The 27,833-nt window shown below is 45.3% G+C and overlaps 2 non-coding genes across 2 annotated transcripts; one reads left to right on the forward strand and one right to left on the reverse strand.

Moving 5' to 3' along the window:
- Positions 1 to 17,646: 17,646 nt before the first annotated feature.
- On the reverse strand, positions 17,647 to 17,737 carry trnar-ucu (transfer RNA arginine (anticodon UCU)). The gene is given in 2 exon segments: positions 17,647 to 17,682; positions 17,701 to 17,737. It is a non-coding gene; the product is annotated as a tRNA-Arg (tRNA).
- A 6,348-nt stretch (positions 17,738 to 24,085) lies between these two features.
- Positions 24,086 to 24,158, forward strand: trnaf-gaa (transfer RNA phenylalanine (anticodon GAA)). Its single transcript has one exon. It is a non-coding gene; the product is annotated as a tRNA-Phe (tRNA).
- The last annotated feature ends 3,675 nt before the right edge of the window (positions 24,159 to 27,833 follow it).

Consider the following 27,833-nt stretch of genomic DNA (forward strand, 5'->3'; position numbering starts at 1 on the left):
CTCTATGGCAATGATATCCTTCCGAAGGTAAGGGGAACAAAACTTCACACAGTATTCCAAAGTGCAGACCAACCAAGGTTATATACAATTGAAGCAAGGCTTCACTACTCCTGTACTCAAATCCTCTTGCATATCCTCTAACATATCATTAGCCTTCCTAATTGCTTGCTGCACCTGCATGTTAGCTTTCAGTCACTTATTGACAAGGACACCCAGGCCCCTTTGTACATTCACACTCTTACCATTTAACAAATAATCTGCACATCTGTTTCTCCTACCAAAGTGGATAACCTCACATTTTTACACATTACATTTCATGTGCCACTTTCTTGTCCACTCACTAAGTCTGTCCAAATTCCCTTGAAGCCGCTTTGCAACTTCCTCACAACACACATTCCCACCTAGTTTTGTGTCATCTGCAAACTTGGAAATACTACATTTGGTCCCCGCATCCAAATCATGTGAACAGCTGGGTCACAGTGTGGTGGTGAACAGTTGTATTTATGTCTGGAGGAAGGTTTACAGTGGGTTCCCCATGGTTCCTCATAACTTCAGTTATGTGCAGACACTGGAAAAGCTGGGGTTGTTCTCCTTGGAGCAGAGCAAGTTCAGAACAACTTTGACAGAGTTAGAATCAAGGAATCAAATGGTTACAGTACAGAAGGAGACCATACAGTCCATCATGTCCATGACAGCTCTTTGCAAGAGCAAATCAGCTAATTCCACTCCTCTGCCCTTTCATTGTAGCCCTGCAAATTTTCTCGATTCAGGTGTTTATCCAATTCCCTTTTGAAAGCCACGATTGAATCTGCCTCCAGCACACTTTCAGGCACTGTATTCCAGATCCGAATCACTCACTCTGTCCCACACCCCGGTACCATTGCAGAAAATCTTTTCTGTTCATTTCATCCCTCATAAATAATTGAAATGAAATGTTTATTAGGAAATGCACAACATAAAAAGGAGAGAGAAATAAATGCTGAGCAAAATAGAAGTCAATGTTTGGAAGGTAAAAAGAGCAAAAGATGTAACTTTTATTCTGGATGAATGAGAGGAATATATCACACTTTGGGGATTTTGTAAGAGGATTTACTGATAAACCTGGGATTTGAGAGGAAGCTGCTTCATGGTTTACAGAACAAATTCAGCCCCTGGGGTGGAGCCAACAGCTGCACCGTCCAATAACAGACAGGCCGGGGACACTGTCTCAGGCCTGGTGAGCTCAGTCGATGAAAGCATGAAACTCTGAATCTCAAGTTTTTGAGTTTGAGCCCACGGTGGGTGTTTTCTATTTCCTTTTTAGGCTGATTTTACAGGCGTTATCCAGCTCTGAATTCCTCGGCAGAGAGTTCAAGGAGTGTTTGAAATGAGATTCAAAAGCAGTATGAGAAAGTCTCTCCTTGATTCAGGACTCTTACCTCTCTGCAGCATCTCGCTGCTGAAGATTGAACTTTTTCTCATTTCATTCTCAGCTCAGGGTCAGTGTGGATCACTGGGACTTCTGGCTGTCTCCCACTTCACAATCCATCAGTGCTGAGAAATCAATGGGGAATATTACTCACATGTTGTAATGTTTTATAAATACTTGAATGTATTTCACACTGTGTCCAACAGTGTGAATCTCCCCTGGTATATCAGCTCACCAACACTTCAACAGAACATTCACATAATGTGAGCTCTGACATCTGTTCAGATCCCATTCCCAAGACCTGGAAAGTGGGATTGGGCTGGATTGCTCTTTTTCAGCTGGCACAGACACGATTGCTAAATGGTCTCATTCTGTGCCATAAATTTTCTCCATTTCCTATGTTCTATGAAGTGAGGTGTGAGTGGGAGGGGCAATTCCACCAGGGTTATATTTTATACCAAAAGAATGACACAAGGGATACTTCACATTTTTATTCATTCATTCATGCGATGTGGGCATCGCTGGCTAGGCCAGCATTTATTGCCCATCCCTAATTGCCCATGAGAAGGTGGTGGTGAACTGCCTTCTTGAACCGCTGCAGTCCATGTGGGGTAGGTACACCCACAGTGCTGTGAGAAAGGTAGTTCCAGGATTTTGACCCAGCGACAGTGAAGGAACGGCGATATAGTTCCAAGTCAGGATGGTGTGTGGCTTGGAGGGGAACTTGCAGGTGGTGGTATCCCCTGCATTTGCTGCCCTTGCCCTTCTCGGTGGTAAAGGTCGCTGGGTTTGGAAGGTGCTGTCTAAGGAGTCTTGGTGCATTGCTGCAGTGCATCTTGTAGACGGTACACACTGCTGCCACTGTGTGCCGATGATGGAGGGAGTGAATGTTTGTAGATGGGGTGCTAATCAAGTGGGCTGCTTTGTCCTGGACGGCGTTGAGATTCTTGAGTTGGAATTGCACCCATCCAGGCAAGTGGAGAGTATTCCATCACACTCTTGACTTGTGAATTGCAGATGGTGGACAGGCTTTGGGGAGTCAGGAGTCATGGATGAGTGAGAGGAATATATCACACTTTGGGGCTTTTGTAAGAGGATTTATTGATAAATCTGGGATTTGAGAGGAAGCTGCTTCATGGTTTACAGAACAAATTCAGCCCCTGGGGTGGAGCCAACAGCTGCACTGTAATTACTCACCTCAGGATTCCAAGCCTCTGACCTGCTCTTGTAGTCACATTATTTGTATGGCTACCCATGGTAACCTCCATGATGTTGATGGTGGGGGATTCAGTGATTGTAGTGCTATTGACTGTCAAGGGGAGATAGTTAGATTCTCTCTTGTTGGAGATGGTCATTGCCTGGCACTTGTGTGGTGCGAATGTCACTTGCCACTTATCATCCCAAGCCTGTGAGACTGAAATAGCTCAGTTGGGAGTGTGTTGGACTGAAGATCCCTGGTTCAATCTGGGGTTTTGGCAGTTCTCCTTTATTCTGCATCGCCCTTTGGTTTTGACTCTTGAGCTGCACAATTTACACTGAAATTATTTACCCAACTCTGACGGTTGGATTGGAATAGAGAGATATCAATGATGGGAAATATTTACATTGTCAGCTTTAGCTTATTCTCTATCTCCTTGTGTCCTTTTCCCCAGTTTTTGCATCTTTCGGGGCCGGGTGAACATTTGATTTGCTGCATTTGTCCCAAACTGAAGCCTTTTCCACATCTCTGGGCGGTCAGACTTGCTCTGTCTGTTTTTGCTGCTCGTGACCATTAACGAGAAAGGCCACGAGTTCAATGTTTATCAGCAAACGGAAGATAATTGGAAAGAATTCTGTGTTACTCCAGACCAGTGACAAAGATGCAATGGATATTATTCAAAATAAATTCCCTTTGACATTTTATGTAAACTTGTTTGCATCTAAAAGTTGGATTTTAAGTGTTCCAAAAATGTGTCAAATTAATGACTGACCATGTGACAGCGCACATGGGGATCAAATCCACAGCCTTGTTGTTATCAACACTGCGTCCTAACCAACTGAACTAAGCGGCCAATAGACAGAGCCAGGTATGGGTATGAGCCGCACGCTGTGCGGTTTGTGTTTTATTTCTCACACTGGGTGACAGAGCGATTGTGCAAACAATGGACACATCACATCCCTGAAACATTGTTCTGATATAAAACAGTGTTAAATAAGAACTGCGCATGGAAATGGAACGGAACCAGAAATCAGGATTTTAATCCATTAAAATTGATCTTGAAATTCTGCCATGCACGAACATTCCAAGAGAACGAACTCTCTTCTGATATAAAATCCAGGAACATGAGCTGCTGGAAAACATAACTAAGCCTGACGTGATTCGAACACACAACCTTCTGATCGGGAGTTAGACACGCTACCGTTGCGCCACAAGCTCACACATAAAGCAAAGTCTTCCATTCCTGACAGATTTACTTCTTGTTCAGATTCAGTGATTGAAATTAATTCAATCCTCATCTGACCTCCGCTCTGGAAAGGCCTGCCACCCGACCTGAACCCGACGGGACCCGACGACCTGTGTCGGGTCCGGGTCGTGTTGGGTCGCTCTTCCGGGTCTGGCTTTCGGGCTCGGGTCAGGTCGGGCCAGGTTCGGGTCGGGCTGGGTCCAGGTCGGGCTGAGTCCGTGTCGGACACACACAGTAAGTATTACATTTAACTCTGCTGGGAAGTTGAGTTTAATAAGTGTCAAAAGTTGAAAAGCCAACCTAAGCTGGGAGTCCGGGTCATCAAGGAGGGAAACTCTGAGTCTGCTCAGTGAGCAAGTGAGCATCTCTATGACGTCATTGCGCTCATGCTGCAGCTACCTGTAGATTCGGAATCGGGAGGTAGATGAAGTGAACATTCCAGTGGTCGGGTAAGGCTCGGGTTAGTTTGGGCGTTTGAATAAATGGAGATACTCGGGCCGGGTCGGGCTCGGGTCTAATGTGGTTCTGTCAGGTTCCTGACCTGAGCAGGCCTTTACCGCTCTGTCAGTTCAGTGCCTTATTTAAACTATTACTTTGAGTTCTGTTTTACAGGGTCTCGGCTGTTTAAGTGTTTCCCAGACCCACTACTCTGATTAATCAGACATTTTGCTGTTAACTGCTGCTGCTGCAATTGAAATGTAAAAACGAATTTCCAGTGATCTGCAACCAATGGACAAATACATTTCAGAAAGTTAAAGCTCATTCACCAATCCACAAATGTGTTTCTCTGCTTATATTTATAAACAACTCCTTCTCTCCACTATGAGAACTATACAATCACTCCAGTTATTTGAAAGTTAGTATAAGATGTTCCAGTTCATCAATTTTAAAACTGCAGCAGATATTTTCCAGAAAACCTCTCTGTTGGAACCTCAGTCCCATTTAGATTGAAAGTGGACAATTAATGTATTCACTTGTTCATTGTGGACAGGTGTCTGACTTGGAATAAATCTCATTAACTTTCAATGAGGTGGCAGTATTTCTGTGCTCCCATTTTACACAGTCTGTCCTGTTCATGCACCATGTTTTTATTCTCCTCTCCCATTCTCCACAGGATACAGATTGCAAGCATCATCAATCTAGCTGTTGAAAAGCATTGGAAGAATCTGGTCACACAGGTATTGAAACATTCATTTTCTGCCATTTTCCAAGTTGGTTGCTTTAAACACAGTGCGATGTGCAATCATCTTGAAAAGAGATTCTCTTCACTATCCAATACAAACTGAATTACAAACCTGACAGACAAACACAGGAGAACAAGTGACTAGTGAACACAAAGCTCATGGTGCTCATTTTCAGATTTATTGCAGTCATCCGACAAAACAAGTGAAAGAATATTCCAGTGAAATGATTTGGAAAGTAGGGGTGACTTTTGTTGGTGCCTTTCTTTGCTCTGTTGGTGAAACTTTCTTGCACCTGACTCCTGTTCATGTCTCTGTTTCCTCTATTGAATGAGGAAGGAGGTATTTGATCAGAAATCAACTGGATTGTGTACCTTTGAGAGGGGATTTCTGCACCATCAGGGCTGGAAACAGGAGTGAGTGAAAGACAATGTGTGGAGTTTGATTTTGTACAGAGGGAGAGCAAATCTAACAGGACTGTGAGATATTGGCCTGGATTTTACAGCCCCAATAGCGGTGAACTCTGAGACTTTCACTGCTATTGAGGGTCTGAACAGCACTGCAACTGCCGGTACATGCACACACTAACACCAGCATCTGGAAGTTGTGGTGGTGAGAAATGTGCTTAGAAGGAGCCTCTGATCATAATCGCACCAGCCCACTCTTTAAAGTGACAGGGACCTGTAGTTCAGCAATTTGGGCTCATTGCCCACAATGTACCCTGATTTTTACCTGGGTTGGATTAAAGCCGGTACCAACAGGCTCAGGGGTGCTCGGGAAGGACTTTTCTGTTGACACAACAGCTCCACTATTCCAGGAAGACACCGGCAAAGCAGTTGTCAACTTTCAGAGGGAGTTCAGACATTTTAAATGTTGTATTTTATTTCTTAATTGCATGTAACTTTTTAGCATCGCCTGATCAGAGTTCTTAAATTTACATCTGACTTTTTATTAACAAGATTGAAGTGCTTTTAAAAGATCTCTAAATGTATATGACTTTTTATCAAGATTTACTTGGCTTCTTTGTAAAGACTCTTGAGCAAGATTGAAGTTACTTTTAAAAACTACATCTTATCCTTTAAAATCCTGCTTCCATGTAGAAGACATTGGAAGATGGCTTCAGAATAACTTAGACTATCTTTCTAACAGGTACTGCAACAGCTTAAGACCTACTTTTCTGCAAAAGCTGGTGAATTACCTTCCGGGAGCGGAGAGGAGCGGAGCGGAGCAGACCTATATGGACCGATATGAGGAGAACGCCGAGATCGGAGCCTATAAATCCAATCCGAGGATCGAGGCCCAGTCTCTTACCTTCCAGGAGTGGAGTGGAGCTCTTCCAGTGTGCTGGAGTTTTGAAAAAAAAGAAGCCAACTGTGATGTCAGAGGAGGGCTGCAAGGTGATTGGTTGGTGAGTCACTGCTGTTAGTGTATTTAAATATCTTAAAGAAAAGGGCAAAGTTTTTTACTTGAAAAAAAAACCTCTGCTGATAAGATGAGTACTACTAAAGTGTTTTTTTTATTCAGTGTAGCTTCTGAAGGACTTTAGATTGTAGTGGGTAGAACAAGGCCCCTAGTGTCATTAGTATTTTTTAATTAAGGGAGTAACTAATTAATCTAAGGGTAAGTCATGGCAGGAGAGCTCAGCCCCGTGATATGCTCCTCCTGTGCTATGTGGGGATTCAGGAACCCTCCCAGTCTCCATGACGACCATGTGTGCAGGAAGTGTATCCAGCTGCAGCTACTGGCTACTCGCATTATGGAGCTTGAACTGCAGGTGGTTTCACTGTGGAGCATCCACGAAGCTGAGGGCGTCACGGATAGCATGTTTAGTGAGGTGGTCGCACTGCAGGTAATGGATGCACAGGCAGAAAAGGGATGGGTGACCACCAGATGGAATAGTAGGAGCAGGCAGGTAGTGCAGGAGTCCCCTGTGGCCATCCCCCTCTCAAACAGATACACCGCTTTGTTTCCTGTTGGGGGGAAGACCTCCCAGGGGAAAAGAGCAACAGCGCGGTCCGTGGCACCACGGAGGGCTCTGCTGCACAGCAGGGGAGGAAAAGGGGAGGAAGAGCTATTGTGATAGGGGATTCTATCATAAGTGGTGCAGATAGGCGTTTCTGTGGCCACAAACTAGACTCCAGGATGGTATGTTGCCTCCCTAATACTCGGGTCAAGGATGTTTCGGAGCAGCTGCCGGAAATTCTGAAAGGGGAGGGTGTGCAGCCAGAGATCATGGTCCATATTGGTACGAACGACATAGGCAGGAAGAGAGATGAGGTTCTGCAAAGTGAATATAGGGAGTTAGGCAGAAGGTTAAAGAGCAGGACCTCTAGGGTTGTAATCTCAGGATTACTCCCTGTGACACGTGCTAGTGCGGGTAGGAATAGGAGGATTAGGCAAATGAATGCATTGCTGAAGACTGGCGTAGGCGGGAGGGCTTCAGGTACTTGGATCATTGGGATCTCTTCTGGTGCAGAGGTGACCTGTACAAGAGGGACGGGTTGCATCTGAACTGGAAGGGGACCAATATCCTTGTAGGGAGATTTTATAGTAATACTCTGGAGGGTTTAAGCTAGTCTTGCAGCGGGGGTGGGACCCAAAGTAGTAGTCTCTCCGATGAGATAGTTGAGGCAAATGGAGAGGTTAAAGCAAGCAAGTCCAGTAGGCAGGCCAGGCAGGGGCAGGACAGGGAGCGTGGAAGGTCTGGTGGGCTAAACCGCATTTACTTTAATGCAAGTATCCTTACAGGTAAGGCAGATGTTGTCCAAGATGGCTCCTGGGCTGGAAGCTCCCTAGGAAGCTCCCTTGCTGTTCAACTCTATCCATGGCCATCTGCTCCCATCCCTAACGTTTTCTCCCCCAATCTGCCCTCTTAAACTGTTTAAATTCCCCTGGCTCTTTAAATCAGTTCATTTTAGTCCTATCTAAAGGCTAACAGTTAGTTTAGTGTATGTTACCCACTGCCCTCCCCCAGCCACACCTGCTCTTTGTTTTCTCAATGAAATTGATCCGGATGAAACTGACGAGCACAGCTGCCGATACTTCAATCTCCGATCCTGCTGTCTTCACAGTCCAGAGTGTCTGCAGCCACGGCATGCGGTAAGTCCATTGAGGTGAAGAAGGAGCTGCGGGACCCGAGAGAAGTCCTGAGAAAAGGTGCCCCGAACACCCAAAACATCCACGAACGGCGGCCCCGGCCGCAACTTCAAAGCGCCCGCGGGAGATGGCTCGGAGAGCATCTGCAGCGCACTGTCGGCAATGCTGCATGCCTTTATTTAAACCACTGCAAAAAAAAAAACCCTGAGCAAATGTAATCACCTCTAAGTCTGCCAAATGATGCTTCACCTCCCGAAGGACGTGGATGAGCTTTCCGGACGTCGATGGTGGGCACTGAGGAAATGGCTTATTACCTGCACCAGATTCCACCCCCCCTCCCCCCCCTTTACCCCCCTTCCACCCCCCCCACCCCCGTCCCCTTCCCTGCTCCACCCTCTCAGCTCACCCCCTCACAACCCCGTCCCAGCCCGCCCCCCCCCGCACCATCTTCACCCCGCACCCCCTTCCCCTGCACCCCCCCCACCCCCTCCCTCTACCCCTCCCCCTTGCATCCCCTCCTCCCACCGGCACCATCCTACACCTGTGTAGGGGCCCCAACAACCCCACGGCCTTGTGGGCGTCTCGGGAGAGACCAAGGCTAAGGGAGTAAACCCTAACAGAAAATCCGGAGCGGAACCCCGTAGGCGGTCATGTGTCACCTTTGGCATGTTTCCGGCAGTTCCTGCAGCCATACTGGTGCCAAACGTCGTGTCCTGCACTCCTTTGGACCCCACCAGAAAGGCCGAGAGGGGGGTTTTGACGACTGGGCAACTCTCAACCTCCATAAATTTGCCCAGGCATGCGCCATGGAGAGGTCACTCCATAGTTGCCTCACAGCGACTAAAACAACACAGAAGGCAGCAGTTACGGGTTATAAGTCCAGATAAATTGGCGTAGAAACTGGGCGCCACGGGTTGCCTTTGTCGGTGGGAGAGGTCATTGCACCTCACTGGACAGCTACCGCCCGCATCAAACCGGGCAGCCCCCGGTCAATAAGGTTCTGTCCCGCCACAGTCTGCCTGCTTCAATGGGTGCTTGGAGCTCAGGGTCATTGCCCGAAAGGTGGACTGATACACCGCACCAAACAACATGAAAAAAGGAAAGAAGGTACCAGCCCTTCGCTTTGCAAGCTGGAACGTCAGAACTATGTGTCCTGGCCTGTCGGAAGACCTTACACAAATCAACGATTCTCGGAAGACCGCCATCATTAACAACGAGCTCAGTAGATTCAATGTGGACATTGCAGCACTTCAGGAGACTCGCCTCCCCGCGAGTGGCTCTCTAGCAGAGCAAGACTACACCTTCTTCTGGCAGGGCAGGGATCCTGAAAAACCAAGACAGCATGGAGTGGGCTTCGCCATCAGAAACTCCTTGCTCAGCATGATAGAGCCTCCCTCAAATGGCTCGGAACGCATACTGTCCATCCGACTGCTCACCACCTCTGGTCCAGTACACCTACTCAGCATCTATGCTCCAACACTCTGCTCCCCACATGAAGCTAAAGACCAGTTCTATGAACAACTCCATAACATCATTAGCAGCATCCCCAACACCGAACACCTATTCCTGCTGGGGGACTTTAATGCCAGGGTTGGGGCCGACCATGACTCATGGCCCTCCTGCCTTGGGCGCTATGGCGTTGGAAGGATGAATGAGAACGGGCAGAGACTGCTTGAGTTGTGTACCTATCATAACCTCTGCATCACCAACTCGTTCTTTCACACTAAACCCTGTCACCAGGTTTCATGGAGGCACCCAAGATCACGTCGTTGGCACCAGCTGGACTTCATTGTCACAAGGCGAGCCGCCTTAAACAGTGTTCAAATCACACGTAGCTTCCACAGTGCGGACTGCGACACCGACCACTCCCTGGTGTGCAGCAAGGTTAGACTCAGACCAAAGAAGTTGCATCATTCCAAGCAGAAGGGCCACCCGCGCATCAACACGAGCAGAATTTCTCACCCACAGCTGTTACAAAAATTTCTAAATACACTTGTAACAGCCCTTCAAAACACTCCCACAGGGGATGCTGAGACCAAGTGGGCCCACATCAGAGACGCCATCTATGAGTCAGCTTTGACCACCTACGGCAAAAGTGCGAAGAGAAATGCAGACTGGTTTCAATCTCATAATGAAGAGCTGGAACCTGTCATAGCCGCTAAGCGCATTGCACTGTTGAACTACAAGAAAGCCCCCAGCGATTTAACATCCGCAGCACTTAAAGCAGCCAGAAGTACTGCACAAAGAACAGCTAGGCGTTGCGCAATCGACTACTGGCAACACCCATGCTGTCATATTCAGCTGGCCTCAGACACCGGAAACATCAGAGGAATGTATGATGGCATGAAGAGAGCTCTTGGGCCAACCATCAAGAAGACCACCCCCCTCAAATCTAAATCGGGGGACATAATCACTGACCAACGCAAACAGATGGACCGCTGGGTTGAGCACTACCTAGAACTGTACTCCAGGGAGAATGCTGTCACTGAGACTGCCCTCAATGCAGCCCAGCCTCTACCAGTCATGGATGAGCTGGACATACAGCCAACCAAATCGGAACTCAGTGATGCCATTGATTCCCTAGCCAGCGGAAAAGCCCCTGGGAAGGACAGCATTACCCCTGAAATAATCAAGAGTGCCAAGCCTGCTATACTCTCAGCACTACATGAACTGCTATGCCTGTGCTGGGACGAGGGAGCAGTACCCCAGGACATGCGCGATGCCAACATCATCACCCTCTATAAAAACAAAGGTGACCGCGGTGACTGCAACAACTACCGTGGAATCTCGCTGCTCAGCATAGTGGGGAAAGTCTTTGCTCGAGTCGCTCTGAACAGGCTCCAGAAGCTGGCCGAGCGCGTCTACCCTGAGGCACAGTGTGGCTTTCGTGCAGAGAGATCGACTATTGACATGCTGTTCTCCCTTCGTCAGATACAGGAGAAATGCCATGAACAACAGATGCCCCTCTACATTGCTTTCATTGATCTCACCAAAGCCTTTGACCTCGTCAGCAGACGTGGTCTCTTCAGACTACTAGAAAAGATCGGATGTCCACCAAAGCTACTAAGTATCATCACCTCATTCCATGACAATATGAAAGGCACAATTCAACATGGTGGCTCCTCATCAGAGCCCTTTCCTATCCTGAGTGGTGTGAAACAGGGCTGTGTTCTCGCACCCACACTTTTTGGGATTTTCTTCTCCCTGCTGCTTTCACATGCGTTCAAATCCTCTGAAGAAGGAATTTTCCTCCACACAAGATCAGGGGGCAGGTTGTTCAACCTTGCCCGTCTAAGAGCGAAGTCCAAAGTACGGAAAGTCCTCATCAGAGAACTCCTCTTTGCTGACGATGCTGCTTTAACATCTCACACTGAAGAATGCCTGCAGAGTCTCATCGACAGGTTTGCATCTGCCTGCAATGAATTTGGCCTAACCATCAGCCTCAAGAAAACGAACATCATGGGGCAGGATGTCAGAAATGCTCCATCCATCAATATTGGCGACCACGCTCTGGAAGTGGTTCAAGAGTTCACCTACCTAGGCTCAACTATCACCAGTAACCTGTCTCTAGATGCAGAAATCAACAAGCGCATGGGTAAGGCTTCCACTGCTATGTCCAGACTGGCCAAGAGAGTGTGGGAAAATGGCGCACTGACACGGAACACAAAAGTCCGAGTGTATCAGGCCTGTGTCCTCAGTACCTTGCTCTACGGCAGCGAGGCCTGGACAACGTATGCCAGCCAAGAGCGACGTCTCAATTCATTCCATCTTCGCTGCCTTCGGAGAATACTTGGCATCAGGTGGCAGGACTATATCTCCAACACAGAAGTCCTTGAAGCGGCCAACACCCCCAGCTTATACACACTACTGAGTCAGCGGCGCTTGAGATGGCTTGGCCATGTGAGCCGCATGGAAGATGGCAGGATCCCCAAAGACACATTGTACAGCGAGCTCGCCACTGGTATCAGACCCACCGGCCGTCCATGTCTCCGTTATAAAGACGTCTGCAAACGCGACATGAAATCGTGTGACATTGATCACAAGTCGTGGGAGTCAGTTGCCAGCATTCGCCAGAGCAGGCGGGCAGCCATAAAGACAGGGCTAAATTGTGGCGAGTCGAAGAGACTTAGTAGTTGGCAGGAAAAAAGACAGAGGCGCAAGGGGAGAGCCAACTGTGCAACAGCCCCAACAAACAAATTTCTCTGCAGCACCTGTGGAAGAGCCTGTCACTCCAGAATTGGCCTTTATAGCCAATCCAGGCGCTGCTTCACAAACCACTGAACACCTCCAGGTGCGTATCCATTGTCTCTCGAGATAAGGAGGCCCAAAAGAAAAAAAAGAAAGAAAGAAAGGCAGATGAACTCAGAGCATGGATCGGTACATGGGAATGTGGTATTGTAGCTATGACGGAAACGTGGTTGAGGGATGGGCAGGACTGGCAGCTCAATGTTCCGCGGTACCGATCCTTCCGGCGTGACAGAGGTGGAGGTAAGAGAGGAGGGGGAGTTGCACTATTGATTAGGGAGGACATCACGGCAGTACTTAGAGAGGATATTCCGGGGTGAATGTCCAGTGAGGCCATACTGGTAGAACTTAGAAATAATAAAAGGGTGATCCCTTTGATGGGATTATACTATAGGCCTCCCAATAGTCAGAGGGAAGTGGAGGAGCATATATGTAGGGAAATCACAGATAGGTATAGGAATTATAGGGTTGTAATAGTAGGTGATTTTAATTTCCCTAATATTGACTGGGACTGCCTTAGTGCTAAGGGATCAGATGGGGAAGAATTTGTTAAGTGAGTCCAGGATAGTTTTCTGAAGCAGTACGTGGATGGCCCGACTAGAGAAGGGGCTACACTCGATCTCCTCTTAGGAAATGAGGATGGGCAGGTGGTTGATATGGCAGTGGGGGAGCACTTTGGGACCAGTGACCATAACTCTATTAGCTTCAAGATAGTTATGAAAAAGAATAGGACTGGTCCTCAGGTTGAAGTCCTAAATTGGGGGAAGGCTAATTTCCATGGCATCAGACAGGAACTCTCAAAAGTTGAATGGGAGAGGCTGTTTACAGGTAAAGGGACTTCTGGCAAGTGGGAGGCTTTTAAAAGTGAGATAGGAAGAGTTCAGGGCCAGCATGTTCCTGTTAGATGGAAGGGCAAGGTTGGCAAGTTTAGGGAACCTTGGTTGACGAGGGATATTGAGGGTCTGGTCAGGACAAAGAAGGAGGCATACGTCAGGTATAGGCAGCTGGGATCGAGCGAGTCCCTCGAGAAGTATAGGGGATATAGGAGTATACTTAAGAAGGAAATTAGGAGGGCGAAAAGGGGCCATGAGATTTCCCTGGCAGATAAGATAAAGGAGAATCCTAAAAGATTCTATAAGTGTATTAAGAGTAAAAGGGTAGCTAGGGAGAGAGTAGGTCCCCTTAAGGATCAGTGTGGCAATCTATGTGTGAAGCCACGCGAAATGGGCGAGGTCTTATATGAATATTTCTCGTCTGTATTTACCGTGGAGAAGGTCATGGAAGCTAGTGAGTTCAAGGGAGGGAACAGCGATATCCTGCAGCATATCAACATTACAAAGGAGGAGGTGTTGGAGGTTTTGAAGCGCATTAAGGTGGATAAATCCCCAGGGCCTGATCAGATGTATCCTAGGATGCTATGGGAAGCAAGGGAGGAGATTGCTGGGGCGCTGGCAGAGATTTTTGTATCATCGTTAGCCACGGGTGAGGTACCGGAAGACTGGAGGATAGCTAATTTGTTAATTAATAAATTAAATAACAAATCATGTCGCCTCTTTCTCTTCTAAACTCTGGCGGAGACAAGCCTCGCTTGTCCAATCTTTCCTCGTAAGACAGCCCGCCCATTCCATGTATTAGTCTCGTAAACTTTCTCTGTACTACCTCCAATGCATTTACATCCTTCCGCAAATAAGGAGACCAGTACAGTACTCAGTACTGCAGAAGAGGTCTCACCAATGTCCTGTATAGCTGAAGCATAACCTCCCTACTATTGTATTCAATTCCCATGGTGATAAATGATAACATTCTATTAGCTTTCCTAATTACGTGCTGGACCTACATACTAACCTTTTGCAATTCATGCCCTCGGACACCCAGATCCCTCTGCATCTCAGAGCTCTGCAATCTCTCACCATTTAGATAATATGCTTTTTTATTCTTCCTGCCATAGTGGACAATTTCCGACTTTCCCACATTATACTCCATTTGCCAGGTCTTTGCCCAATCACTTAACCTATCTATATCCCTTTGTAGCCTCCTTATGTCCTCTTCACAACCTACTTTCCTACCTATCTTTGTGATCAGCAAATTTAGCAACAATACCTTCGGTCCCTTCATCTACGTCATTTATATAAATTGTAAAAAGTTGAGGCCCCAGCACAGATCCCTGTGGCACACCACTCGTTACTTCTTGCCAACCAGAAAATGACCCATTTGTGCTGACTCTCTGTTTCCTGTCAGCTAGCCAATCTTCTATCCATGCCAATATGTTATCCCCGACACCATGAGCTTTTATTTTCTGCAATAACCTTTGATATGGCACCTTATCCTTCTGGAAATCGATATACAATACATCCACCGGTTCCCCTTTATCCACAGCACATGTAACTCCCTCAAAGAACTCCAATAAATTGGTTAAACATGATTTCCCTTTCAAAAAACCATGTTGACTCTGCCTGATTACCTTAATTTTTTCTAAATGCCCTGCTATAACATCCTCTGTAATAGCTCCAAACATTTTCCCTCAGACAAATGTTAAGCTAACTGGCCTGTCGTTTCCTGCTTTCTGTCTCCCTCCCTTTTTGAATAAATGAGTTACATTCACTCTTTTCCAATCTAACGGAACCTTCTCGAATCTAGGGAATTTTGGAATATTAAAACCAGCGCATCAACTATCTCACTAGCCAATTCAGGACCTGGCGACTTGTCAACCCGCAGCTCCAACAATTTGTTTAGTACCACTTCCCTGGTGATTGTAATTTTCTTGAGTTCCTCCATCCCTTCAATTTCCTGATATACAGCTAATACTGGGATGTTATTTGTATACACAATAGTGAAGACCGATGCAAAGTATCTGTTCAATTCATCTGCCATCTCTTAATTATCCATTATTAATTCACCAGACACACTTTCTATTGGACCAACAGTCGCTTTGTTAACTCTTTTCTTTTTAAAATATCTATCGAAACTCTTACTAGTTGTCTTGAAATTTCTTGCGAGCTTTCTCTCATACTCTACTTTTACCTTCCTTATCAATCTTTTAGTCATTCTTTGCTGTTTTTTTTAATATTCTGTCCAATCTTCTGACCTGCCTCCCACCTTTGCACAATTATAGGCTTTTTCTTTAAGTTTGATAGTATCTTTAACTGTTTTCGTGAACCATGGATGGTGAGTCCCACCTTTGGAACTTTTCTTTCTCGTTGAAATGTATCTATTCTGTGTATTCTGAAATTTCCCCTTAAATGTCTGCCACTGCATCTCTATTGACTTATCCCTTAACCTAATTTGCCAGTTCACTTTAGCTAGCTCTGCTTTCATGACCTTATAATTGCCCTTATTTAAATTTAAAATACTAGTCTGGGACCCACTCTCCTCTCCCTCAAACTGAATGTAAAATTCAATCATATTATAATTGCTACTACCTAGGGGCACCTTAACTATGAGGTCATTAATTAATCCTATCTAGTTGCACAATGCCAGGTCTAGTATAGCCTGCTCTCTGGTTGGCTCCAGAATGTATTGTTCCAAGAAATTATCCCCAAAACATTCTATGTATTCCTCATCTAGGCTACCTCTGCCCATCTGAATTTTCCAATCTATATGTAGATTAAAATCCCCCATAATTATCACAGTACCTTTCTGACAAGCTGCCATTATTTATTCCTTTATATCCCATCCGACAGTGTGGTTAATGTTAGGTGGCCTGTACACCACTCCCACAAGTGACTTCTTGCCTTTATGATTTCTCATTTGTACTCAAACTGCTTCTGCATCCTGATCTCCAGAACTCAGGTCATTCCTCTCTGTTACGCTAATACCATCATTAATTAACAGAGCTACCCCGCCACCTTTTCCTAGCTTCCTGTCCTTCCAAAATGCCATGTCACCTCCAATATTCACATCCCAATCTATGTCGCCCTGCAGCCATGTCTCTGTAATGACTATCAGATCGTACTTATTTATTCTATTTGTGCTCCCAGTTCATCTGTTTTGTTTCAAATGCTCCATGCATTCAGATGCAGAGCATTTAGTTTTGTCCTTTTATTATTTTTGTCACCTCTAGCCTTATCTGTCGATTTACTCTTAGATTTGTACATTCTGTCCCTTCCTGTCACAGTCTGTTTATCATTTCCCATATTTATACCTTTCTCTCTTGCCTTGCCTCTCCTCCTTGATTCACCATATCTTCCCAAATTTGATCCCTTGCCCCCACTATTCAGTTTAAAACCGTCTCTACGTCCCTCGTTATGTGGCTCGCGAGAACACCGGCACCAGCACGGTTCAGGTGTGGACCGTCCCAACGGTACAGCCACCTCTTTCCCCAGTACTGGTGCCAATGCCCCACGAACCAGAACCCACTACTACCACACCAGTCTTTCAGCCGCACATTACTTTCTCTAATCTTATTTGTCCTATGCCAATTTGCACATGGCTCAGGTAATAATCCAGAGATGATTAACTTTGAGGTTCTGCTTCTTAATTTGGTGCCTAGTTCCTCATACTGACTTTGCAGAACCTCTATCCTTGTCCTGCCTATGTCTTTGGTACCGACATGGACCACGACGACTGGATACTCCCCCTCCCATTGTATGTTTCGCTCCAGCCCTGAGCAGATGTCCTGAATCCTGGCACCGGCAGGCAACACAGCCGTCTGGACTCTTGCTTTTGCTGCAGAGAACAGAGTCAATCCACCTTACTATACTGTCCTTTACTACCACTACATTCCTTTTTTCTCCCTCTTTGAGCCGCAAACACTTACTGCAGACGTGTTTGCCCTGGATCACACTGGCATCCAGGAACTCCCACATGCTGCAGCTGTGACACATCACCTGTCCTGTCATCCTTAACGTGTTTCAATTAACTACTTAAATATTTTATTCAATTATTAATTTTATTGCATATTTTATTAAACTTACCACTAGTTTGTTTACTATTTTAAACGTTAGGACTAAAATGGATCTTAATCACTTACCAGATGCGCATCAAGCAGGTCGGTTCTTCCAAACCAATCAACTGCCTGCTTGCCTGTGATGTCACAGCTTACCAGATCCTCACCAAACAGCTCCTTCCACTGCACCGAAGAAAGAACCAAATCCTGTATCCTCACCCCAGCGACTCTCTGTTTCCCTGCTCTCACTCTCCATTGTGACGTCACTCCTCGATTTTATTTCCCCTGCTCTGCTCCTCTCTCTCTCGCTCTGTCTCCGAGTCTGTGCTTTTGGCCCATTTCTTCATTTGTTGTTCCGTTGTGCTCCTCTGTTTCTGGTCCAAAATCTGACTCTGGTGGGACTTGAACCCACAACCTTTGAATATCGTCTCAATCATTACTTAGAAGCCCAACACGCTATCCATTGCGCCACAGAGCCTCAAACATTTTTGTTAACATCACTAAGGCCTTTGATCTTGTCAGCGGAGACGGCCTCTGCAAACTGCAATGGAACACAGGCTGCCCTCCTGACCTCTTGGGCATCATCTCTTCTTTCCACGAGAACATGCACAGTTCCATCAGTTACAATGGAGCAACATCAGACGCTTTCAAGATCAGCAGTGGGGTAAAGCAGGGCTGCGCGCTGGCGCCAACTCTCTTAGGAACAGAGGAACATAGGAGTAAGCTATTCAGCCCGTCGAGCCTGCTCTGTCATTCAATTCGATCATGGCTGATCACCTACCTCAAAGCCCCTTTCCCATGCTATCCCCATATCCCTTGATGTCATGAGTATCAAGATTTCTATCAATTTCTGTCTTGAACATGCTCAATGATTGAGCTGCCACAGCCCTCTGGGGCACAGTATTCCAATGATTCACCACCGTCTGAGTGAAGAAATTCCACCCATCTCAGTTTTAAATGGCCTACTCCTTATTCTGAGACGATGTCCTTTGGTTTTAGACTCACCAACCAGGGCAAACATCCTGTCTACATCCACACTGTCACGCCCTGTAAGAATTTTGTCAGTTTCAATCAGATCCCCACTCATTCTTCGAAACTTTAAGGAATACAGGCCCAGTTTCCTCATCAGACAATCCCACCATCCCAGGGATTAGTCTGGTGACATAAAAACAGGAAATGCTGGAACCACTCAGCAGGTCTGGCAGCATCTGTGAAAAGAGAAGCAGAGTTAACGTTTCAGGTCAGTGACCCATCTTCGGAACTGACATATATTAGAAAAGTCACAGGTTATAAGCAAGTGGGGTGGGGGTGGGGCAAGAGATAACAAAGGAGAAGGTGTAGATTGGACAAGGCCACATAGCTGACCAAAAGGCCATGCAGCAAAGGCAAACAATATGTTAATGGTGTGCTGAAAGACAAAGCATTAGTACAGATTAGGTGTTAATGGACTGAATATTGAACAGCAGGAAGTACAAACCTGAAAAAAACAGTAGGTAAGCAAACTGAACAAACTGAGATGAAATGAAATAAATGCAAAAAAAAGATTAGTCTGTTGACCCTCTGTTTCACCCCCTCTATGGCAAGTGTATCCTTCATAAGATGAGGAGGCTAAACTGTACACAATATTCCAGTGCGGATTCACCAAGGCTCTAGACAATTGCAGCAAGACATCTTTACTCCTGTACTCATGACCCCTCGTGTGGGTACAACATACCATTTGCCTTCCTAATTGATTGCTGCACCTGCACAAGAGCTTTTAGTGTCTCAGGAACAAGGACACCCAGGTCCCTTTGGGCATCGACACTTCACAACCTCTCACCATTTAAGAAATACACTGTCTTTCTGTTTATTCTACCAAAGTGAATAACTTCACACTTATTCACATTATATTCCATGTTCTTGCCCATTCACTTAGCCTCTCCAGGTCCCCTGGAAGCCTCTCTGCATCCTCCTCACAACTCACACTTCACCGAGCTTTGTGTCATCTGCAAACTTGGAAATATTACATTTAATCCCCACATCCAAATCATTTATATAGGTTGTTAACAGCTGTGGCTCCAACACTGATCCTTGCAGTACCCCAATAGTAACAGCCTGCCATCCCGAGAAGGACCCGTTATTCCTGCTCTCTGTTTTCGGTCTGTTAACCAATTCTCAATCCATATCAGTATATTATCCCCAAGCCTATGTGCTCTAATTTTGTTTACTCACCTCCTGTGTGGGACCTTACCAAAGGAAAATACAAATACCACACATCCACTGGTTCTCCTTTATCTGTTCTATAGGTAACATCCTCAAAAATCTCAACAGGTTTTTCAAACCTGTTTTCCTTTTCATAAATCTATGTTGACTCTGCCCAATCATGTCATCATTTTCGAACTGTCTAGTTATCACATCCTTTATAATTGGCATATTCTTCTCCATGCTGCTATTGTACACTTTCAATTACTCAGATATAGGTGTTCACCTGCACATCAGAGCTGACGACAAACTGTTCAACTTGGCAAGACTGTGCGCCAGGACCAAAGTGGGTAAATTCCTAGTCTGTGAGTTGCTATTTGCTGATGATGCTGTGCTGACATCCCATAATGAAGTTCAGTCACAGCAGCTTGTAGATCGGTTCTCCCTGGCCTGCAAAGAGTTTGGACTGACAATCAGCATCAGGAAGATGAAAGTTACAGGCCAGGACGTAGAGACTCCACTTTCCATCAACATCTGCAACCTCACTTTGTAGGTTGTCAACAGCTTCACATGCCTTCAATCAACAATCACCAGCAATCTGGCCCTTGATGCTGAAATCAGCACCAGGATTGCCAATGCTGCAGCTGTCATGTCAAAGTTGAGAAGACAAGTGCGAACCGACAGCAAACTGACCGAAAATACAAAGCTCCACGTGTACCAGGCTTGTGTTCTCAGCACCCTCCTTTATTGTAGAGAAGCATCAACAACTTATACAAGCCAAAAAAAGCGGCTGAACAGCTTCCACCTCCACTGCCTCAGATGGAGACTGGGCATCTCCTGGCAGGACAGAGTGCCGAATGCGGAAGTGCACCAGCGTGCAGGGATCCGCAGCATGTTTGCCCTCTTGAGTCAGCGGTGACTCTGTTGACTGGGCCAAATGGATGACGGTCACATTGCCAAAAACATGCTCTATGGTGAGCTTGCAATCAGCATGAGATCAACAGGTCAGGGAAAAAAATCAAGTCCTTTGGAGAGGTTTGAGTTAATTCAGGAGAGTGGGCATGGATTTATCAATGGGAGTTCATGCATGACGAATCGAACTGCATTTGTTGATAAACTATCTGAGAATACTGATGAAGGGAATGCAGTGGATGTTGTTTATATGGATATTACGAAAGCATTTTATAAAGTACCACATAAAAGGGTGGTTAACAAAATTGGGGTTCATGGATTAGGAGGGTCAGTGTCCATTTGGATAGTAAATTGTTTTAAAGACTGAAAACAGCGAGTCATATTAAATGGTTCTTGGTCAGACTGGAGGATAGTCGACAGTGGTGTTCCCCAAGGGTCAGTGCCAGAACCACTGCTTTTTTTGCTGAAGGTAAGTGACTTGGATCTTGGAATACAGAGTGGAATCTCAAAATATGCCGATGACACCAAACTTGGAGGAGTGGCAAAGAGTGAGGATGATATGAACTGCCTGCAACAGGACAGTGATAGGCTAGCAGAATGGGCAGACAGGTGGCAGATGGAATTTAATAGTGACAAGTGTGAGGTGATGTATTTTGGCATAAGGAATAGGGAGAGGCAATATATACTTAATGGCACAGTTATAAAGAGTGTGCTGGAATAGAGGGACTTGGGGTTCATGTGCACCGATCTTTGAAGGTGGCAAGACATATTGCGAGAGTGGTTAGCAAAGCATATGGGATCTTGGGCTTTATAAATAGAGGCATTGAGTACAAAAGCAGGGTTGTTATGCTGAATCATTATAAAACTCTGGTTAGGCCCCAATTGGAGTGTTGCTTCTAGTTGTGCTCAGCAGACATTAGAAAGAATGTGAGGGTCCTTGAGAAGATGCAGAGGCGATTTACCAGAATGGATCCAGGGATGGGAGATTTTAGTTACAAGGTTAGGTTGGAAAAGCTAGGATTATTCTGCCTTTCTCAAAGGAGATTGAGTGGAGAATTGATAGAGCTGTATAACACCTCTAGAGAACAGGCCATCCGAGACTGGGTATTGTGTAATGAGAAAGGATTAGTTAACAATCTTGTTGTGTGGGGTCCCTTGGGGAAGTGCGCCCATAATATGATAAAATTCTTCATTAAGATGGAGAGTGAGAGAGTTGATTCCGAGACTCGGGTCATGAATCTAAACAAAGAAAACTATGAAGGTATGAGGCGGGAGTTGGCTATGATAGATTGGGGAACGTTACTTAAAGGGTTGACAGTGGACAGGCAATGGCTAGCATTTAAAGAGCGCATGGATGAATTACAACAATTGTTCATTCCTGTCTGTGCAAAAGTAAAACAGGAAGGGTGGCTCAACTGTGGCTTACAAAAGAAATTAAGGAAAGCATTAGATCCAAGGAGGAGAAATATAAAATGGCCAGAACAAGCAGCAAACCTGAAGATTGTGAGCAGTTTGGAATTTAGCAGAGGAGGACAAAAGGATTGATTAAGAAGGGGGAAATAGAGTACGAGAGTAAGCTAGCAGAGAACATAAAAACTGACTGTAAAAGCTTCTATAGGTATGTGTAGAGAAAACGATTAGTGAAGACAAATGTGGGCCCCTTACAGTCAGAAACGGGGGAATTTATAATGGGGAACAAAGAAATGGCAGACCAATTAAATACATACTTTGGATCTGTCTTCACAAAGGAGGATACAAATTATCTCCCAGAAATGTTGGGGAACATAGGGTCTAGTGAGAAGGAGGAACTGTATGAAATCAGTATTAGTAGGGAATGTTTGGGAAATTGATGGGATTGAAGGCCGATAAATCCCCAGGGCCTGATAATCTACATCCCAGAGTACTTAAGGAAGTGGCCCTTGAAATAGCAGATGCATTTCTGGTCTTTTTTCAAAATTCTATCGACTCTGGAACAGTTCCAATGGATTGGACGGTAGTTAATGTAACTCCACTATTTAAAAAAAAGAGGCAGAAAGAAAACAGCGAATTATATACCGGTTAGCCTGACATCAGTCGTGGGGAAAATGCTGGAGTCCATTATAAAAGATGTAATAGCAGAGTGCAATAATAACTCGTCTCCACCCCTAGTATTTCTAAATCCCACACATTCACTATAATGTGAACAATTATTTCCTGTTGTGTCTCTCTCAGATTTGGAAACTTCACTGTATTGGAGTGAGGTGACATCTACTGGCGGGAAGCAAGAACTGCAATCAAGCAGCAGAAACTCCACAGTCTGTCAGGGTGAAAGAAACATTGCAATGTGAGGAAACAGCGAAGTGGTTTGATTGGGTAGATGGAGACATGATTCCACTTGTGGTGGTGTCTGAAGCAAAGGCCAGAAATACAAAATTGTCATTAATAAAAGAAATGAGGAATTCATGAAAAATGTAGCAACGTAGTGAATGGTTAGAATGTGGATAGAATAGAAAGTGAGATTGGATGGACAGAAGCAGTCTGAAAGGATGGCTGAAACAAAAGGTGAGTGCCCTGAAACGTTAACTGTGTTTCTCACAGCACAGATGCTGCCAGAGCTGCTGAACATTTCCAGCACTTTCTGTTTTTATTTCAGCATTTGCAGGATGTTGCTTTGATCTGAAAAAAATGGATGATTGGCTGGGGGGTTCCAGTGAAATTCCACAGCAGCTAATAAAGCCTGAACTGTCAGTGGCTCGTTGGTCTCGGGGTATGATTCTCGCTTTGGTAGTATGGTTAATTAACATGCGAGAGATCCTGGGTTCAAGTCCCGGACGAGCCATGGTCTGTTGGCATTTTTAGATTAAGGTTATCTGTTGGTTTCAGCCTTGCAGAAGGTGGAATTGACTTCCATGCGGAGCTGGCTTGAGGACCAGACAACTGGATTCAAAGAGCTTGTCGACAAAATTGTAATTAACGAAATGTCCAGATAGCCAAGTGGGAATGTAAAGTTGTTGCTGCAATTGTGACCTGACTCCAAAAACAACAGGACTGGGTTCTGGACTGGAATGGAATGGAATTCTTCAGTGTTTCTGTTGTTTGGCTTGCATTGACTCATCGATTTTCTTGTTTTTCACTTTGTCGATGCCTTTGAATATTTGTGGATCCTTCTTCAGGGTGTCTTCTTTCACCAGGTAGTTCTGACCTCTGATGATGTTGATTGTAATCAGCTTCAATTCGCTGATAGTTTTGGAAGTGAGCAGATTTCCTTTGCTTGAGTCGACAACATGGAACTCAGTCTGACATGTGGACCCATGGGAGGATTTGAATGCCACCCCTGCGTTGGAGTTGCATCCATCCAATAAGAGACCGAGTAGAAGTGACAGTTCTGTCAGTCGAATATGAGACTTTTAATGGCAGGGTTGTGAGTTTGAGTGCCATTCTGTTTTTCTCTTTTGTAAGGCTTCATGAGCAGAGAGTACAGGAGTGTTTGAAATGAGCAAATCTAACTTTGATTCAGGACTCTTACCTCTCAGCAGCATCTCACTATGAAAGATTGTATTTGATCTCATTTCATTCTCAGCTCGGGGTCTGTGCGGCTCAGTGGCACTTCTGGCTGTCTCCCGCTTCACAATCCATCAGTACTGAGAAAGCAATGGGGAATATTACTCACATGTTGTGTTCTTTAATTTTTTGGAAAACTTGAATGTATGTATTTTCTTCCAAAACAAGGACACCAAGCCACTGTTAATGTAGGGCTGAAATAGCTCAGCTGGGAGAGCGTTAGACTGAAGATCTAAAGGTCCCTGGTTCAATCCCGGGTTTCAGCAATTTCGCTTCTTTATGCGTCTATTGCCTTGGTTCTGATTTTCCGGTTGCACAATTTACTTTGAAATTATTTACCAAGCACCAGTGGATTGAATTTGAGAAACAACACAGAGTCATTTACAGCACAGAAGGTGGTCATTTGGCCTTTCACGTCCATGCTGGCTCTCCCCGGAGCAATCTAGTCAGTTCCACTCACCACCTCGATCCCTTTCCTCCTGCAAGTTTCTTTCCTTCAAGTATCCATCTAATTTCCTTTTCAAATCATTGATTGTCTCTGCTTCCACCACACTCGTGGGCCAAGACATTATCACCCACAACATAAAAAATTCCACCTCATCAAGGATGGGAAATACTTACATGTTCTATATTTGCTTATTCTCTATTTCTATGAGAATAGACTGACAGTCAACATGAAAGGAAACCCATAAATCTTCGAGCAGCATGTAAATGATAAGTGGGTAGTAAGAGGTTCAGTCGGGCCTATTCGGGACAAAAAGGATAATATAAGCTTAGAGGTGCAGGGCAATGTTAATCTACTTAGTGAGTACTTTGTATCAGTGATCACTAAGGAAGTGGAATTTGACAAAATATCAGTCGAAGTGAAGAGAGCAGAGTCAATGGAGAGGGTACAAATTGAGAGAGGGAGGTACTAAAAAGGCTGGCTGTGCTTAGGGTAGATAAATCACCTGATCTGGACGGCTGGCATCCCAGGTTGCGAAAGGAAATGCGGATGCAGATAATGGAAGAGTTTGCCATAATCCTCCAATCTTCCCTGGATACGGGGGAGGTGCCAGAGGATTAAACAGTGGCAAATGCGACGCCCTTATTCAAGAAAGGGTGTAAGGACAGTCCGGCTAACTACAGGCTAGTTAGATTAACAGCAGCGGTGGGTAAGGTTTTAGAAAGAATAATCAGGGTAAAAAATCAACAGTCACTTGGATAGGTTCGAGTTAATTGAGTGGAGTGAGCATGGATTTATAAATGGGAGTTCAAGCTTGACTAATCTAACTGCTTTTTTTGATGAACTAACAGAGCAGGTTGATGAAGGGAATGCAGTGGATGTTGTTTATATGGATTTTAAGGAAGCGTTTGACAAGGTACCACATAAAAAGGGGGTTTACAAAATTGAGGTTCGTGGTACAGGAGGGTCAGTGTCCAATTGGATAGAAAATTGGTTGAAGGACAGAAAACAGCGAGTCTTATGAAATGATTCTTTGTCAGACTGGAGGATAGTCGACAGTGGTGTTCCCCAAGAGTCAGTGCTAGAACCACTGCTTTTTTTGCTAAAGATAAATGACTTGGATCTTGGAATATTGAGTAGAATCTCAAAATATCCCGATGACAACAAACTTGGAGGAGTGGCAAACAGTGAGGATGATATGAACTGCCTGCAACAGGACAATGATAGGCTAGCAGAATGGGCAGACAGGTGGCAGATGGAATTTAATAGTGACAAGTGTGAGGTGATGTATTTTGGCATAAGGAATAGGGAGAGGCAATACTTACTTAATGGCACAGTTCTAAAGAGTGTGCTGGAATAGAGGGACTTGGGGTTCATGTGCATCAATCTTTGAAGGTGGCAAGACATATGGCGAGAGTGGTTAGCAAAGCATATGGGATCTTGGGCTTTATAAATAGAGGCATTGAGTACAAAGCAGGGAAGTTATGCTGAACCATTATAAAGCTCTGGTTAGGCCCCAGTTGGAGTGTTGCTTCCAGTTTTGCTTACCACACTTAAGAAAGAATGTGAGCGTCCTTGAGAGGATGCAGAGGAAATTCACCAGAATGGATCCAGGGATGGAGGATTTTAGTTACAAGGTTAGGTTGGAAAAGCTAGGGCTGTTCTGCCTGTGTCAAAGGAGAGTGAGGGGAGAATTGATGGATGTGTTTTCGGCTGTGACAGTTTTAATTAAGTTGGCAAGGAAACATTGTTCCCGTTAACTATTGGTACAAGGACTCTTCTTTCTTTTTTTTTTTTTCTTTTGGGCCTCCTTATCTCGAGAGACAATGGATACGCGCCTGGAGGTGGTCAGTGGTTTGTGAAGCAGCGCCTGGAGTGGCTACAAGGACTAGGGGACACAGATTAAAGGTTTTGGACAGGAGGTACAGGGGGAATGTGCGCAATAACTTTTTTACACTGATTGGTGATGATCTGTAACTCGCTGCCCACGAGGGCGTTGGAAATGGAGACAATCGAGGATTACAAAAGGAATTTGAATGGGCACTTGAAGGAAATAATTTTACAGGGCTATGGGGATCGAGCAGACAAGTAATAACTCGTCTCCACTCCTGGTATTTCTAAATCCCACACATTCACTATCATGGGAACAATTATTTCCTGTTGTGTCTCTCTCAGATTTGTAAACTTCACTGCATTGGAGTGAAGTGACATCTACTGGCAAGAAACAAGAACTGCCGTGATGAGATCAGCCATGATTGTATTGAATGGCAGAGCAGGCTCGAGTGGCTGACTTGCCGACTCCAGCTCCTCGTTCTTATGTTCATCGAATCATACAGCACAGGAGGCCATTCGGCCCCATTGTGCCTCTGCTGACTCTCTAACAAAAAGATGCAATTAGTCCAACCCCCTGCCTATTTCCCCATAATCCTGGAGAATTTCACTTTGAAATATTTGTCCAATTCCTTCATGAAAGTTATAATTGAATCTGTTTCCACCACCCTGTCAGACAATTCATTCCAAATCCGAATCAGTTACTGGGTAAAAAGATCTCTCCTCACCTCCCCTTGACATTTTTGGCCGATTATTTTAAATCTGTGTCCTCTGGTTACTGACCCCCAGGACAGTGGAAACAGTTTCTCCCTCTCGACCCTATGAAAATCCTTCATGATTCTGAACACCTCTATTAAATCTTCCCTTAACTTTCTCTACTCTGAGGAGAACAATCCCAGCTTCACCAGCCTGTCCAGAGAACTGACACCCCTCATCTCTGGTATCATTCTAGTAAATCTCCTCTGAACTGTCTCAGAAGCTTTGATGTCCTTTCTAAAGCCTGGTGTCCAGAACTGGACACATTACTCGAGCTGAGATCGAGCCAGCGACGCCCACATCCCACGAACGAATAATAAAACACTCCCTAACCAGTCCCCAATTCTTAAGCATTTATCGACGCTCCCTGCCCAGTCCCCAAATCTTATTCATTTAGAAACGCTCCCTGCCCAGTCTCCAACTCGTATTCAATTTTACAAACTCCCTGCACAGTCCCCAGTTCTTATCCATTTACAGACGCTTCCTGACCAGTCCCCAATTCTTATCCATTTACAGACGCTCCCTGACCAGTACCCAAATTTTATTCATTTAGAGACACTCCCTGCCCAGTCCCTAATTCTTACCCATCTACAGACGCTCCCTGACCAGTACCCAAATCTTATTCATTTAGAGACGCTCCCTGACCAGTAACCAAATTTTATTCATTTAGAGACGCTCCCTGCCCAGTCCCCAATTCTTATCCATTTACAGATGCTCCCTGACCAGTACCCAAATTTTATTCATTTAGAGACGCTCCCTGACCAGTACCCAAATTTTATTCATTTAGAGACGCTCCCTGCCCAGTCCCCAATTCTTATCCATTTCTCGACGCCGTTTCGGGAAGCCTCACCGGGAAAAGCTTCACCACTGCCATCCGCAGGGATACAGATGGGATTGTTCCATGTTATTG

Source organism: Heterodontus francisci, unplaced genomic scaffold (assembly GCF_036365525.1).
Source record: "Heterodontus francisci isolate sHetFra1 unplaced genomic scaffold, sHetFra1.hap1 HAP1_SCAFFOLD_61, whole genome shotgun sequence".
Classification (NCBI taxonomy): Eukaryota; Metazoa; Chordata; class Chondrichthyes; order Heterodontiformes; family Heterodontidae; genus Heterodontus; species Heterodontus francisci.